This window comes from Eulemur rufifrons, chromosome 28, assembly GCF_041146395.1.
Source record: "Eulemur rufifrons isolate Redbay chromosome 28, OSU_ERuf_1, whole genome shotgun sequence".
In the NCBI taxonomy this organism is placed as follows: Eukaryota; Metazoa; Chordata; class Mammalia; order Primates; family Lemuridae; genus Eulemur; species Eulemur rufifrons.
Genome location: NC_091010.1, coordinates 62,675,440 through 62,691,582, shown reverse-complemented (window position 1 = coordinate 62,691,582; position 16,143 = coordinate 62,675,440).

The window sequence follows — 16,143 nt, the reverse complement described above, 5'->3', positions numbered from 1 at the left end:
CTGTAGAGTATAGCATGACTTCTTTTTGAGGTGGCCATGAAGAAAATTTAGAGAGAATTGAAAGACCTTGGATCTAGTTCCAATGTAGCCATTCAGGAGCCCTGTGAATTGGGGAAAAGATCCCTGAGACTCAGTTTCTCCACCCCAGGAAAAATGGAACTGCCTGACTGGTCCCCAAGGTCTTATCCACCTCTAACCTTCCTTGGCTCTGATTCGTTGTCCATAAATGTTTAGCAAGTGTCCCAGAGATTTAACTTACTTGTTTGCAGAACTAGAACCTTCTACAAGAGTAAAAAAGAAAACAAAGAAAACAGAGATACCACCTTCAAATTATCTAAAGCTATAAGTTTTGAGTGGGTTTTGGTATATCTCTTCTTCTCAATAAATAAAAATCTTTAGAGACAATTATTTAAAATTAATTATTGAACTAGTTTAGAGTTATTATAATTATGAAAGAAATGTATTGGCGCTAAGTACTTGCTAATTCCAAGATGACTCAGGTTTTAAATATTTAACTTGTAAATATTGTGATTCAGACAAACATAACTTAATGAACAAGGAAGTTCAGGAGATTAAAATCCAGGAACATCATGCTGCAGTTGGGTCACGTTATACATTGTGCAACCTCATGAGCACATATTTATTGTTTGGGACAAGAGATTTCAGTTAAGGATGCATAGCTTTGTGTGGTGGTAGCCTGCTTCTTCAGATTGCCTTTCATCATTTTTTTCCTTCCTTTGCTGTTTTAAATATTGTACGCCTCTCTTTGGAGAGGCTGCCCCAAATAGCAACCAGTCCTGTGGCACTGCATTCATCCGGGTTTGGAGCATTGCCGTAGGTGCTTTAGTTGCCTGAGTACCACAAGAATCTCAGATAAAGTGCAACTGTCTGTCATCCTATGCCTCTCAGTTCCAAATTGACTCTTCATTGCCTGCTCTTGGAGAATGTAGAGAGCCCCTTAAAATTTTTTCCTTTGGCAGCCGGTGCAATATCTAGCTGTGTTAGTAGAAGGCACTGAAGAGACATTGCAGGAGGAAGGGGCTTTTCTTTCTGGTCTGTGGCTCGCTTGTCTCTTGCACCTGGTAGGGCTTTTCCAGCACCGGGTTCTGGTGGTACCCAGAGCTTCCCTGGTGTCTAGCACCTGCAGCAAGGGTGGCTTCCCCAGCTCCAAGCTCCTCAGTGGACATAGTCTGCAGCACCTAGTGGCCAGCAGCTTATCTCAATATCCACCCCCAAGGCACTCTTGTAATCTTGTAAGTGGTGGCTTGTGTCACAGAGACACTACTTCTGTGAACAGCTTTCCCTGGCACTCCAACGGGCAGATTTCCAGCAAGTTCCTCTGGCATGGCACCACAGCAATTTCCCTGCCTTCCAGTGAGCCTTGGCCATTCCTTCTCAAAAATGCCTGGATCTCAGCCCCAGGGTAGGGTGGAGGGGTGAGGGTTCCTCCTCAGGCTCTCTACATAAACCCTAGGGGAGCAACTGCTTCTTCTATCTGCTAGTTCTGTATTCCTTAGAGTTCACTTTATCTAGTAGTAGCCAATCCCCCATTTTTCCAATCTTAAAGTCAACAATTCTTTCCATTAAACTTTTCTTATTCAAATTACTGTGTGGTTTCTTTCTTCTTATTAGACCCTGACTGATACACATCCCAAGGTGAAAATTTTCATGTATTTATGGAAAGAGAGAGAGAAAGAGAATTTAAACTGAAACAGATATAGTTAAGTTCATTGTTCGTTCACTAATGTTGGGGCGGTTGGTTTGGGTACAAGGTCTCTTTTGTCTTGCATTACTGTGTATTCATCTGTTAGGGCTACCATAACAATAGTCCACAGACCGGTGGCTTAAACAACGGAAATCTATTTTCTCCCAGTTCTGGAGGGTAGACATCCAAGATCAGAGTGTCAGGAGATTTGGTTTCTCTTGAGGCCTCTTTCCTTGGCTTGCAGATGGCCACTTTCTCGCTGTGTCCTCACATGGTCTTCTCTGTGTGCATTCATCCCTAGTGTCCTTCCATGTACCCAAATTTCCTCTTATAAGGACACCAGTAAGATTGGATTAGGCCTATTGTTATGGCCTCATTTTAACTTAATCACCTCTTTAAAGGCCTTATCTCCAAATATGGTCACATTCCGAGGCACTGGGGGTTAGGGCTTTAACATGTGACTGTTGGAGGGACACAGTTCCACCCATATCATAGTGGTTTTTATTTTCTAACTTTAGTATTAGATATCATGTAGAAGTAACTCTGTGGCAGTAAGATGATCAAACTTGGCTTTGGAAGACCTGATCTGGGGACAAGGTTCCACTATTTACCAGCTGGGCAGGTTGTTGAACTTCTTGAATCTCAGTTTCCTCATCAGTTAAAAGGACTTAAAGGGACATAACAGGGATTCACTGAGATCACATAAATGAAAGTTTTTTAGAACCTACAGAGAACATTATAAAAAGTGAGGTATTCCTTGGTAAGTGTATGAAATCACACATTTTAAAAAACCCTCCAGTTACATTTCATACTTGATACTCATTAAAAGGCATTGCCAACCTATTAAACATGTGTTAAGTATAAAGGATTTGTATGCCAGAAAATCTTTTGTTTATTAGACACAGGAAAAATTTCTCTGGTCTCACAACTGTCACAACATGCTAGGTAATCTTGGTCAAACCCAAATTTTGGATTAATTATTGTAACATTAATTATTGTAACATCCCTTTTATTTTCTCATCTTCTATAGAAGCAATATGTCATATATTTCAAGTCCCATGAATTATTTAATTGATTTAGCCCTAGTTTTTGGAAAAGATAGAAACTATATGGTCTTCAGAATGACAGCCAGCAAATTTTTTGGCAATTACAATATTCGCTAATGGACGGAGAAGACAGAAACCATAATCTGCTGTTCATTTCACTCAATATCACAGCATCCCTCCCCAAGAAATTCAGTGCTTGCAGTCATCCTGCACAGTGAGAAACTGAGGCACCAAATATCATTGCCGTGTTCAGGTCCTGAAGGGAAAGGAATCTCTCATTTGTTGAGGAGTTTTATATACAAGGCATATTGTACAAATTTCATTTAATCTTCACAACATCCCTAGGGATCAAATATTATTATTAAACCATGTTACAGATAAGGAAAATGAGGCCCACGGAAAGTAAATAACTTGTCCAGAGTCATGTGGCTAATAATAGTAGATTAGAGATTAGAACTCAGGGCTGCCTGACTCTGCTACTGCGTGTCTTATCAAACCCTTTGATAACTGGACTTTATTCACAATGGCCTCAATTTAATAGTACTATTAGCAGCATAATTGTCATTGGCTATGAAGCAATTAGCAGTTGAATCTAGCAGAGCTTGAATTAATAAAATTCTCTAGAGATTAGTTACATAAGAGTTCTTAGATTACATCACCAATATTAAAAGTTAAGCCCTGAATTACAAAAAAAAATTTTGGCAAATATTCAACCATGTTCTGTAATAGCACCAATTGGCTATTTGCCTCTTGTGCATATATAATCATTATCTACAGTGATATTTGTTCTGTTGCCTTTTCAGTTTTCCCTTTGCCATCTATGTATGCATTAACTTAACCTGTAGAGCAAGTTATGTTCACATATTTATCTAGTAAAGGAAAGTGCACTTATGATAACTATTTTCCTTTTTAATTTTTATATCAGATTCAGCAGCTGAGAAATAGCATGCTGGCGTTATTATATTTTTTAAATTTAGATTCATTCTAGTTTGTGCTAGATCTTTTTAAAAGGCTTGAAGTTTAGCCCTCTATAAGCTTCACTTTGAAATCTTGTTGGAACAATCTAGAAGACTGATTTTATTTCACAAGGAACACAGGGGAAAAAATCACATCAAACTTTACTGAAATTGAAGAGGCAAGTCATGAGGCTCAAATAGGGGCTGAATAAGGCCTTTACTGCTTTAATAATGGGAGGGAGGAAGTGACGTCAGTTAAGCGGGACCATTAAAGGGGAGTCATTTCCCTTTGAGGTGTCTTTCTTGGAGTTCTTCCCTTACAGGGCTTTGTAGTTCTGCTGTTTCGATACTGGACTTCACTCCCTGCTGGCTGAGTCCCTTGAGATCAGGAGATGTTTTACTCAGCCTTATATCCTATTCTTCATCTTGTCTGAACTGCCTTAACGTGGACCATCCCCACCTCTAACTGGACTACCGCAGGGGCTTCCAGAAAAATTCTCTGCCTCTGATCTCCTCAGCAGAGGAGATGTGATGTGATGTGACGCAGTCCTGACACTTCCCCATCTGGTGCCAGATTGCTCCTCAGATACCACTGGACTCCATCATTGACACTGACCTTACAAAATTTGGCCCAAACCAAATACTTTGTTAACTGTGTTCTCCAGCATCTCTACTCCTTCCCTGACCCACCCCCTGCAACCTGTGAAGGAAGTAAACATGATGATGTGATATTGAGAACCTTGCAATGGGGTGCTGGGAACTTCTTTGGACTGAGTGGTCAAAGGAGGCCTCTTTGAGGAGGTGGCATTTGTGTGGGGATGTTTGGGAGCTGACCATGTGGAGAAACAGGGAAAGAACATAAACAGGCAGAAGGAAGCTCAAATGCAAAGGCCATGTGGGAAGACAGAGTCTGGCCTTTTAAAGGGACATAAGGAGACCAGGGTACTGGAGCACAGTGAGGATGGGACCTGCGGATTATGCAGCAGGTGGGTCCTGGGGAAGCTTGTCAGCCTTGAAGAAAGGGCAGCGGTGAGCCTCTGAAAGCACTGAAGTCAGGCAATGAGATGACATGGTCTACATTTTGAAAAGATCATTCTGGCTGCCGGGTAGAAGGAAATGGAGGGGGCTCCAGTTCCATACAACTGTTTTCTAAAGTCACCTTTCTGAACACAACCTGTGTATAGATGAGGGATTATTTCTTTCTTAGTTGTAATAAGGGCCACAGCATCTTTCTTTGGGTCTGCACTTTGAAATTTCCATGGAGTAGGCAGGTGTCAAGGTACTTCTTTGAAACTATGGTGCAGTTTTGATAATATTCTGCTCAATAAAGTCATACTTCCATTACTAACACTTGCATTCCAGAATTAAACATGCCTTACGTACCTGCTCTGTACCAGACATGGTAGTTGGTATTGAGAATACAGGGGCAAATGAAAGTGATTCTAATCCTAGAGAGACTTAAGAGTATAGGAGACTAGTGTGGTTCCTGGTGGTCCATGTTTGATGTTCTGTTGGTACATCATCTTAAGACTCTTAACCAATCATGTATTTTCACACTTGATGATATTATAACATTGTATTCTTTCTGTCAGCTTATATTAATAATATACTATAATCATCAGGTGATATTTTCACAGCACAGTCACATACTTTTCTGTATTTCCCAATCAAATCTGTGCAGTTGGTTTTTCCCTTCTCATACTTGGTCTCAATGACTTGTTGTCTTTGGTTCTGATGACATTTCTAAGGATATTTATAAAATTGAATATTAACTGCAGACAGCTTATGCTCACTTCAGAGAAGTCTTTCTCCTTATAATAAAAAATGATGCTGATTAAATTGTTCCAGGAGTGGGGTTGACTGTGGTATCTCCACAGTAGTTCGATGGTTTTTTTCCGAGTGTTGGCAGAAGCTAGCTAGAAAGTGACCAACTTCTGTCTGTTTCTTTAAAGTAGAACTATGATTGAGTTTGAGGACAGACCTGAGATTTGCAAGGACTTTAGAAATTTGAGGTATGTGCCCCATAGTTAAAAAATTATATCTTAGACAAGTAGCCTATTTTTGAGGAGAACATTTAGCATTCTATTCACAACCACATTTGTTACATTTGGCTCCAGCAGGAAAAATTAAAATCTTGTGTTTGTCAGCAGTGAGGCCAGGATGCCTATACCCCAAGTTTAAATATCCAGGAATCATCCAATGGTTTGCTTTTATTGTTCATAAAGTCAGCAGAGACAAACCACCTGAGTAGTTCCAGATGTTGAATCAACAAGGCCATACTTCACAGACCTACATGTAAAAAGTAAATTTATAGGCCAAGAAAAGGCGGGGAGGATTGTGCTGTTTTAGAATAGAAAGATGCTTTCATTCTTAAAACAGATTAAACACAGGACGTCTAGCCTTGCAGATGGCAGGGCTAGGTGACATTTACTGTTCTTTGGCCACTTGAGGCTTTGGGCTGTAATCCATTCCTCTTTGCCCTGGTTGTTGAACAGAAATCCTAGCGATTGGCTGGCCAACTCCAGAGGACTGGGCTGTTTTAAGATAGCAAGGCTCTCTACAATTTTAACAAAATTACTTGAGGGTAACATGGCAAAGAAAAATGTCTCCACATTGGCACAAATGCTGGAGAACATAGAGACATAAATGTGGCTTGCAGTTATTAAAGCCTACTCCATCTCACTGGTATTTTGGCAATGAAGCCAACATTGTTCTAGGCACCTTGCTTTGTGAGTTGGCTACCGAGGTAACATTATAGGGTGGTAAATAACACAACTTGCGTGGGCCTGGGGCCAGGAGGTTGGAATTTGTTGCCATAAATCTTAAAACTGCTGAAGGTATCTTATGTTCAAGTTTATCAGGCACAGCCAAAAAGTGCAAGTTCTGATATCTAGAGTGCCTACATGGCTATAATACATAACCTTACTAAGTGGCAGAGAATTTTTATGCCTACTGGCAAGAATCCAAACAAATATTCGACTATCTCTCCACAAGATATTTCAGTGAAGTGACCCAAGTTATCCAAGTAAGATTCTGGCTCATAAATCTGGGCTGGAATAATAGCATCATTCTGTGTCCTAAATATTACATTACAATGAGCAAAAGATGGAAGCATCTCTGCTTGCTCAGAGCATCACGCCATTGTCAATCGATGAGTCAGAATGATGATCATACACTCTCCTGTATTGAGCAGTAGCTAAAATCTAACATTTATTGAGAGGGAATTATGTGTTGAGCGTAGTAGTTAATGGACTTCAAACACTTTCTTATTTAAGCCTCTCAAGTAACATTACGAAGGAGGTGCTCTTGACAAATCAGGAACCCAAAGCACAGAGTAGTTCAGCAAATTGCCCAGGATGTTAATAGCAAAGTGATGGAGTATCACTCACACCAGCCAGTCCACCACACTGTAGCCCACACTCAAGGCCTGTTTTGACAATGATAGAATTTTTTTTTAATCTTGGGCATTTTGAAATATTAATGACAGTCAAAAATGATCAAGAATAATGGAAGGAATCTCACATAGCTATTCCTGAAGCTTAAGAAGTAAATATAGCCAGCACAGTTAAACCCATCTTGTATACTTTCCTCAACTGCATTCCTTGCCCTTCCGCACCCCAGAGGTAACTTTTAACCTGACCTTGAGCCTTCTCATTCCCATGCATTGCTTTATACTTTCACCACATCCATGTGTATCTGTAAACTATGTACCTAGTATGGTTTTGTATGTTTGTATGAATGATGTATCATACCTTGTGTGTTCTTTTACAGCTGTTTTTGCTCAATATTGTAAGTGATGGTTAATTTTATGTATCAGCTTGACTGGATCAGGGGATGCCCAGATAGCTGGTTAAACATTATTTCTGAGTGTGTCTGTGAGGGTGTTTCTGGATGAGATTAGCATTTGAATTGGTGGGCTCAGTAAAAGAGCCCCCCTCCTTAGTGTGGGTGGGCATCACCCAGTCTGTTGAGGGCTTCCACAGAATGGAAGAGGGAGGAAGGAGGAATTTCCCTCTCCCTGTTTTCCCTGCCTCACTGCTTGAATTGGGACATCTCATCTCATCTTCTCCTGCTGTTGGACTTGAATTTACATTCACTCCCGTGGTTCTCAGGCCGCAGACTCAGGCTGGAACTACACCACCTGTTTTCCTGGGTCTCCAGCTTGAAGATGGTAGATTCGGAGCCTTGTTAGAATCCAAAATTGTGTGAGCCAATTCCTTATAATAAATCTCTCCCTCCACCCCCTCATTGGAGGACTTGGAAACTGACAAATTTGAAAACAACAAGAAGGGACTGAAAGCCGGAAAGAATCATTTGGGTCTTTGTTTTGTGGAGGCTGATTAATGAAACTGGAAGCCAATTATTTCTATCTGTGACTTTCTTTCCCTAACATCAGATGGCACCTTGGCAATCGGGATCATTTAGAAGCAGAAAGATCATCAGTTGTTTTGCTCTCTACATAAAGCATTTCTAGAGGAATAAAGTTGAATATTTGGGGAGGAATACAATGTTAAATGTTTTATTACTTAAAATTTGAGCAAACTGGTAAAATCTAAATCAGATTATAGTTTAATAGTATTGCACCGATGTCAATGTTTTAGTTTTGATGTTATTACTATAGGTATGTAAGGTGCCAACACTGGGGGAAACAGGGTGCAGGGAACCCTCTGCTATTTTAGAAACTTCTAGGCTGAGTTTAAAATCATTTCAAAATAAAAAGTTAAAAAGAAAAAACCTGAGCTGCTCCTTTTGCTGTTTAGATTTTGAGCCAGGCAGTCCTCGTCAATAAGGCATTTTATAGCAGCATGCTTAGGACAGGTGGGGAGTGGGAATTTTGAAACAATATCTAGCAGCCAGGAAATTTGCTGGAAGGTAAGGTTAGTGCTTACCTAGAAGTTTACAATCATCCAACCTGTGAGAACGTATTGGTGATGCAGTCCAGCCCCCAACCCCAGAGGCACCATGCTTCAGGGTTTCCCAGCTGTGGTACAGTTGACATTTTAGAATGGACAACTCTTTGTTGAGGGGCTGGCGTGTGCACGGGGTGGGGGGGGGTATTGGCATCATGATTTCTACCTACTAGATCCCAATAGTACCCTGACCCCAAGTTGTAACAACCAATAAAATATTTGCAGACATTGCTAAGTGCTCCTGGTTGAGAATCTCTGCTATGCTTAGAAAACAAATCTTTTAAAAGAAAATGAAAACTTAATGACAGGACCCTCCCACCCATCTTTCTTCCATTGGCCTTAAAGCACAAACTCCTTGAATAGAGATTCCGTATTTTTTTTTTAAATATACAATCTTACTCATTCTTTAGTGTCTTGGACATATACAGTGATACTGAAATAGAAATATTTTCTGCTCTTAAAAAACTATCTGAAACAGATATTTCAGAAGGAGAAATGTACATAAGATCCCAAAAGAACAGCACGTGTACAATGTTGGCCTTATTGAGTATCATGGAGTCATAATTTCACACATGAAGGTAATTCGTTACATTAAAACCTTCACAGGCTTTAGTTTATTTAAGCCTCTGGGGCTAACACAGCACATTTCTAAATATTATGGGTTTTGTAAAGGTGCATGACGAACCAGCAGACTGTTGGTGCGCTGGAAAAGTGATAAAAATCAGCGCTGAGCTTAATCACGGCTTTCTCTGGAGTGTATATTTATGTGGTGATGTCAGCATGGTATCCCGTAACTGGCTGAAGGTCATGTTCTGTGTTCATCTGCACAGGATTTAGAAACTCTCAAACAGACTTGCTGGAGAAAAACGGCCGGCCGAATTGGAGCGTGGCTGCCACTTCGCAGTCTGCGTTCTCCTCGAGCAAAGGAGCTGAACAAAGAAATCCATCTTTAAATGAATTCAAAACCGCAGCGGCTCCGTCTTTGGCCACATGAGTTATTTGAGTTATTGAGGCTGGCTCCAGTGTCAAGCCACGTATGTTGCCTTAATGTATTTATTTAACCCAGGACTGCCACGGAGGAGGCAAACCCACCTCAGCACGTGAAGGTCTGCGACAAAGGGAACATTCAGACCAGATCCTGGGTAACAAACACATCAGGAACTCTGGAAAGGGGAAGATGTTGCAAGCCCAGCACAATGCTCGGCTTTATTCCCCCCTCCCCCCACGTGGAGGCAGACTGTAGTCGGCCAAACTGTAAACTGTTGTTGGCTGAGCAGACCCAGCCGGGTGGCAGAGCTGGAGGGGGAGGGGGCTGCTCGGATCCCAGTGGTGGTGCAGACACTGCATGTCTGGGGCTGCTGTCAGTGCCTTTGTCTTTCCCTTCAGGGACACAGTATCGGCTGGATGCAGGGCGGTGGCCTCTGCACAGAAAGAATCTAGAAGCCCATCATCCACCCTCTATTCCATGAGCCCACGCAGCAGTCTGCCCCCGCCCCCACCAGGGCCTGGACTCAGGCAGACTCACCCCACATCTGGAGGTGAACACTGATGTCTGTGAGCATTGCCTTCATGGACCAAGTCCTCTAATTACGATGGCTCTACAGGTGACACACTCACCAGGACAGTCACAGTTAGGGAATCCCAGCTGAAGGTATTTGGTTTGGTTTTTCTCATTTGGTCACTTTGGCAATTGGGCAGCAGCTTGATGGCTTAGGGGGAAGTAGAGGCCCCGTACCATGGGAGATAGCTTTGTCTTCCCATCAAATCCAACTGAGAGGCCACCCAGGAAATCCACTCTATTGATCAGAAATCTCTCCAGCGCAAATGATGGAGGCACCACTCAAACTAACCTCAACAAAAACTAACCACCCCACATTTATGTACCAGGCACTGTTCTAAGTCCTTCCCTATATTAGTACATTTCACCTTCACAACAGCTCTGTGAGGTAAGACTATCATCATTCCCATGTTACAAATGAAGAAACTGAGGCACAAAGAATTGAAGCAGCTTGCCTCCAAGTCACACAGTGCTTCAGCCACAGCTGGGACCTGGGTTGGGTACTGGGGTGATGTGCAGACACACAGGAAGAGCTGCAGGGACTTTATACCACCCAGCACTTTCTCCGGCATATGCCTGATCCACCTTCCTCCCTGTTTCTCTGTGAATGGTGGTGTCAGTCTCCTGGGAAAGAAGGCCCTTTCTAAGCAGGGGAAAGCGTGGCTGTCTGAAGCCTCAGCTGAGTAAAGAGGTTGCAAAGAGTTGCCCAATTCCACAGCCTCATTACCTAGCACCAAGGTGTCCATGCAAAGGGTGACTCTTTATTGACACGCTGAGGGAGGTGGCAGGTGGATGACTTCATGGTTTTCTTAAGAGAGCATGAACTATGGGGCCAGGAAGGCCTGTGTTAGAAACCAAAATCTATCATTTATCAGCTAAAGGACCAGGGGCAACTTATTCTTTCTGAACCAAATGTAGCTTTCCCATTCATAAACTGAAAACAATCCTATATAACTTCTAAGTTATGAGTGTTACAAATCTTTCATATATTAAACAAATAGGGAACAATTAGTGGGTGCCTGTCACTGTGCTAGCCCCTGGATATTGCACATACAAAGCTGAACCCAGGTGTTAGAACCCAGCAGGTATTAATGCATGGAGCCTCTTGGGATTATGAATATTGTTTGGTAGCAGGACAGCACTACTTTTCTCCTCCAATCAGAGAATGATTGGACACTTCTGTCTGTGTGACATGAATGGAATTACTGTAGTCTTTGAATAGTGAGCTGTCTAAAGCTTCTGTGCAATGCCTGCATGGGTGCGCATTTGCTTTGGGAAATGTGAAATAGACGGTGATAACATCAAGGGAAGAGTTTCCATGCCCACAGGTCTCTTTGGATGAACTGCACAGCTATGAGTAGACCCAGGCACAAACAACTCCCGGTGCTGTTAGCAGCCAGCATCTCGCCCTGGCCTGCACCTCGCAGCCCCTTCTCACTCCTCCACTAACCCGTTCGTGTCCTTCAAAGCTTAGGGTGGGGCTACCTCCTCCAGGAAGCCATCTTCAGTTATCACTTTCTTTACCACCCCAGACTGGTCCCCCAGTGCCATCAGCATCCTCCATCATAAGCCTTAGCACACAGGCTTCCAGTCATGTTCTTCTCTTCCTCCTCTGCTAGACTGTGGACTTGAGTACAGGGACAATAGTCCCCTTATCTGCAGTTTTGTTTTCTGAGGTTTCAGTTATCTGCAGCCAACCACAGTCTGAAAATATTAAATAAAAAATTCCAGAAGTAAACAATTCATAAGCTTTAAATTGTGTACTATTCTGAGTAGTATGATGAAATCTTGTGCTGTCACCTCATCACATAAGCATGTTGTCATTTCACATCATCTCACAAGAACAGTGAGCATAGTATAGTAAGATATTTTGAGAGAGAGAGAGCTCATATTCACATAACATTTATTATATTATTATAATTGTTTTATTTTATTGTTGTTAACCTCTTACTGTGCCTAATTTATAAATGCAGCTTTATTGTAGGCATGGATGTATGGGGAAAAAATGTAGTATATATAGGGTTTGGTATTCTCTGTGGTTTCAGGCATCCACTGGAGGTCTTAGGGTATATCCCTAAGGATAGTGGGGACTTGCTCTAATGGATCTTGTGTCTTCAAATCCCCAGAACCTATGGCAGCATTTGGCACATAGTCGGGACTCAAAAAATTGTTAGCTGAATGAGTGAACTAGCCATTGAATGAATTTGGAAAACTCAATCACTGTGGGAAAATTGCCAATGATAATCAAGGTTGGTCCTTCCTTCCTTCCCTCCCTCCCTAGTGTTCCATTGAGGTGACAGAGCATCATCCTTGCTCAACCTCTAGCGGGGTGTAACTGAGGGAACAAAGGGGTCCCTCCTGGCCTGAGGAACTCAGGGGTGTGAGACTGTGCCCCATGTGTAAAGCAGGGACGGAGCCAAAAGGACTCCACAGAGGGATCAGTGGCTTTATGAGATTTTCTCTGGAGGCAGTATTTTCATATGCCAATTCCAAAATCCAGTCTAGCATCTTTGGAATGCTTCTTGAAAAGCATTTGTTCAGTAAGAGAGAAGTTATGCTGGTTAGAAACACAGAGCCTCACCAACTGGAAGTGTTTTGTTCTTTTCTTTTCTTCTCCACATTTGAAGAATAGAAAACCCAACTCCATTTCTCTTGAAGATTTACAAACAGATGTGGCTCTCATAGCACATCCACAGCTGCTGACCAAGAGCCAGCCTCTGAGTGGTTCACAAGCTGCAGCTTGCCTGAGGGAAGCCACCCCGTCCCCTCCAAGGGCAGAAATCCAACCAGTTTCCCTGCATAAGGGCATCACTTCACAATGGTTTTTAAAGCTTTTTGTTTTTTAAACAGCTGGTTCAAAGGTTGCACTGGCATCAAAATGTAAAATTACAAAGCAAGTATTCACACCTGACAAGTGCAGGCAGTGGGGTCAGGCCACAGGCCCAGAGCCGAATTCTACTTGCTCCGGTCACAGCCCTGCTGAGCCAAGAGAGGCAGGACAAAGCTGGTGCACAGATGCTCTGATGGTGAGGGGGCAGGGTTTTTTCAGGTGTTTTTGCCAAGACTTCTAGGCAGGGATCCCCATGGAAGGTTCTGGAAGGCTGCTATGGAATGGCTATGCATTTAAGAAGGCTGGCTGGATTCCCTCTGATGACCAGCCACCTCAAGGTTTAGGCTTGCAATGCCACTATGGTTGCTTAATGTGGGAATCGGATAAAAATGGAATCTGGCTAAATTTTTCCAAGATCAATTTGATGAAAATGCATTTTAATCAGCTCCTGATAATGATGAGAAGAAACAAAGTATTTGGCATTAGCAGGTTTAGTCTCCAAACTCCAGTTTCGTCACATAGAACTGTATGACTTTGGGCAAATTACCTAACAAGACAAAGCCTTAGTTTCCTTCCCATTTAAAATGATAATTTGATATAATGAAAAACAACATTCACCTTAAAAAGTTGTTGTGAGGATTCAAGATAATGTCCATAATGCACACTTAGCACAGTGACTGGCACAGAAAGGATATGGTATAAATAGTGACATTAGCAATAGTAATGTAATATTTTGGTTTGAAAAATGGTCTCTTTTCAGGTAACCCAGCAACCCACTCCAAGTACAGGAAAGAGAGAAAAGAGGCAGCAGGCAAGATAAAAATGCTGACAGGGCCAAGGTAATGAAATCCCATTTTATTAAAGAAATGACAAGGTGCAGATGGCCTGGTCTAGTGCCTTCTTCAATATGGGATCCTGCCAGGATCATATACTTTTTCATGTGTTGGCTAAGGTGGGGCTAAAGGTCTTTCCATATTCATAGCCCAAGAAAACTGGATCATTTCACTGTCAGATGGAAGGGCAGCCTGCTCAGGAGGGAGGTTTATTTGATCTGTACTCCCTGAGGCTCCATCTTCCCAAAGGAATTCCATTTCATTCCTTTCTTCCCAGTGCATAGAGCTTGGTCCACACAATCAGTCCATCTTTTGGCACCTGAGGTATGCCTGAGAGGCAGGTGTATCTGCTTAGTATCCAACCTGTTTTTATTGCCAATCCTAGTGACACAAGTGGGTTCAACTGGCCATGATTTTAGAGGAGTCAGAGGTTGTCACTGTTCCAAGAATATAGTTTCACAACAGCCATAAAATGAGGACTCTGTTTAGCCCAAGGATATTGAATTGGGGTGAGGATCTCCAGCTGTGAAACTAAGAACGATAAACTTTTCAGCAAATTGGCAAGAGTATTGTTATACCAGTCTTTCGTCTTTGGGGAAGGTCATAAAAGACATCCAAGCTCGCTAGAGTTACATAGAAATGCAGAGCCCCCATCCCCTGACCTCTGCCTCAGGGATGTCTTCGCTACTCCTCCCAGCAGATACTCAGACAATTAATAGTCTTGGAAAGTTTAGAAAGGGCATTTTATGAAATCCTTTTTATGTGAATGTTGAAAGCACAAACTGAGGGATGTTAACAAAAGCCTATGATCCCAGCGTCCTGAGTACCAGTCATTTGCTGCCTGGCCCAGTGTTGGCTCAGCACAAACCAACACAGTCACCTCTACTGAGAGCATAAAAACAAAAGCCCCTAAAGCTATACTCCAGGAGTGAGGTGGATGCTACAGACTTGCACCCAAAACAGCTGGCAGAGTTGTGTAGCCACCTCCTTTCAGAGACAAAGAGCATCTTTTGTTTATTACCACCCAGCATTTCCCATCAGGGAATCATCCTTTACTTACTGTGGGTCCATACGGTCCTGGGGAAGCTGACTTGACCCCTGATTTTGGAGGTTGATCCAGGCTTAGGCCAATCACTATGTTACATTTCCCTGGCTACTCTGATTGGTTGAGAGGTGAGCATATGACTCAGACAGAGCCGATGAGATGAGATGAGATGTTCACTGGCATTCTGGGAAACTCCTATGGCTGTGAGGCCTGGGGCTGCTGGGCGGGGAAGCCAAGCAGTGAGTTCACAGACAGAGTGGGATGTGAGGGGCGTGAATTGAGCCTCTCCACCAGCAGCCTCAGGCCAGCCCTCCAAGGGAAGGTTTGAGTTTGTGAGTCAATAATTGCCCTTTTCTGCTCCAGGCACTTCCCGTAGGAAATTTTGCCACTTAAACTGCTTTATTGCCCATTTGTGTCTTCTTTTGCTTCTCTATTACTTCCTCTTTTATGTTTTCTGATTAGTTTTGTCCTCATTTTTAAAGCAATACGTACTTATTTTAGAAAATTTCGTAAACACAAAAAAGAAAACAAAGTAAAATGACTTTCCCAAGGTCACGCAGCTCTCAGGTGGCTGAGGCAGGTTCTGGCCCAGCTGGCTCACGCAGGGGAAGAGTTCCTCACCCTACAGTGTGCTTTTAGCTTCTTGCAGATCTTCTCGACATTTTGATGAACAGGCAGGCCTTAAGTCTTTTCCTCCTTTGGAGTATTTTTTCTTATGAGTATGCATTACTATTCTTTTGCAAAGTTAGGATGATATTACAAATACAGTTCATATACTTTTTTTTACTTAGTAATATATCATTGACAGTTCTCCAAAGTCATTAAATATTTTGCAGGATCATGATTTTTAATGTCTGCATAATATTTCATTTGATTTGAATATATCATAATGTATTTAAACATGTTCATATTGTTTATTCCTATTTTTTTCTTTTTAAAAAAGCAAATATTAATAGGTGAAGCACAGGAGACTTAGGACAATGAAACTGTTTTTTGTGATCCTATACTCGTGGGTACATGTCATACGTTTGTCAAAATTCATAGACTGTACAACACAAGGAGTGGATCCTAATGTAAACTATGGACTTTAGTTAATAATAATGTATTAATAGTGGTCATCAATTGTAACAAATATACCACACTAATACAAGATGTTAATAATAAGGGAAAGGATGAGGCGAGAGGGAAATAGGAGAACACTGTATTTTCTGCTAATTTTTCTGTAAAACTTCTAACTAAACCTAAAATTTCTCAAAAAAT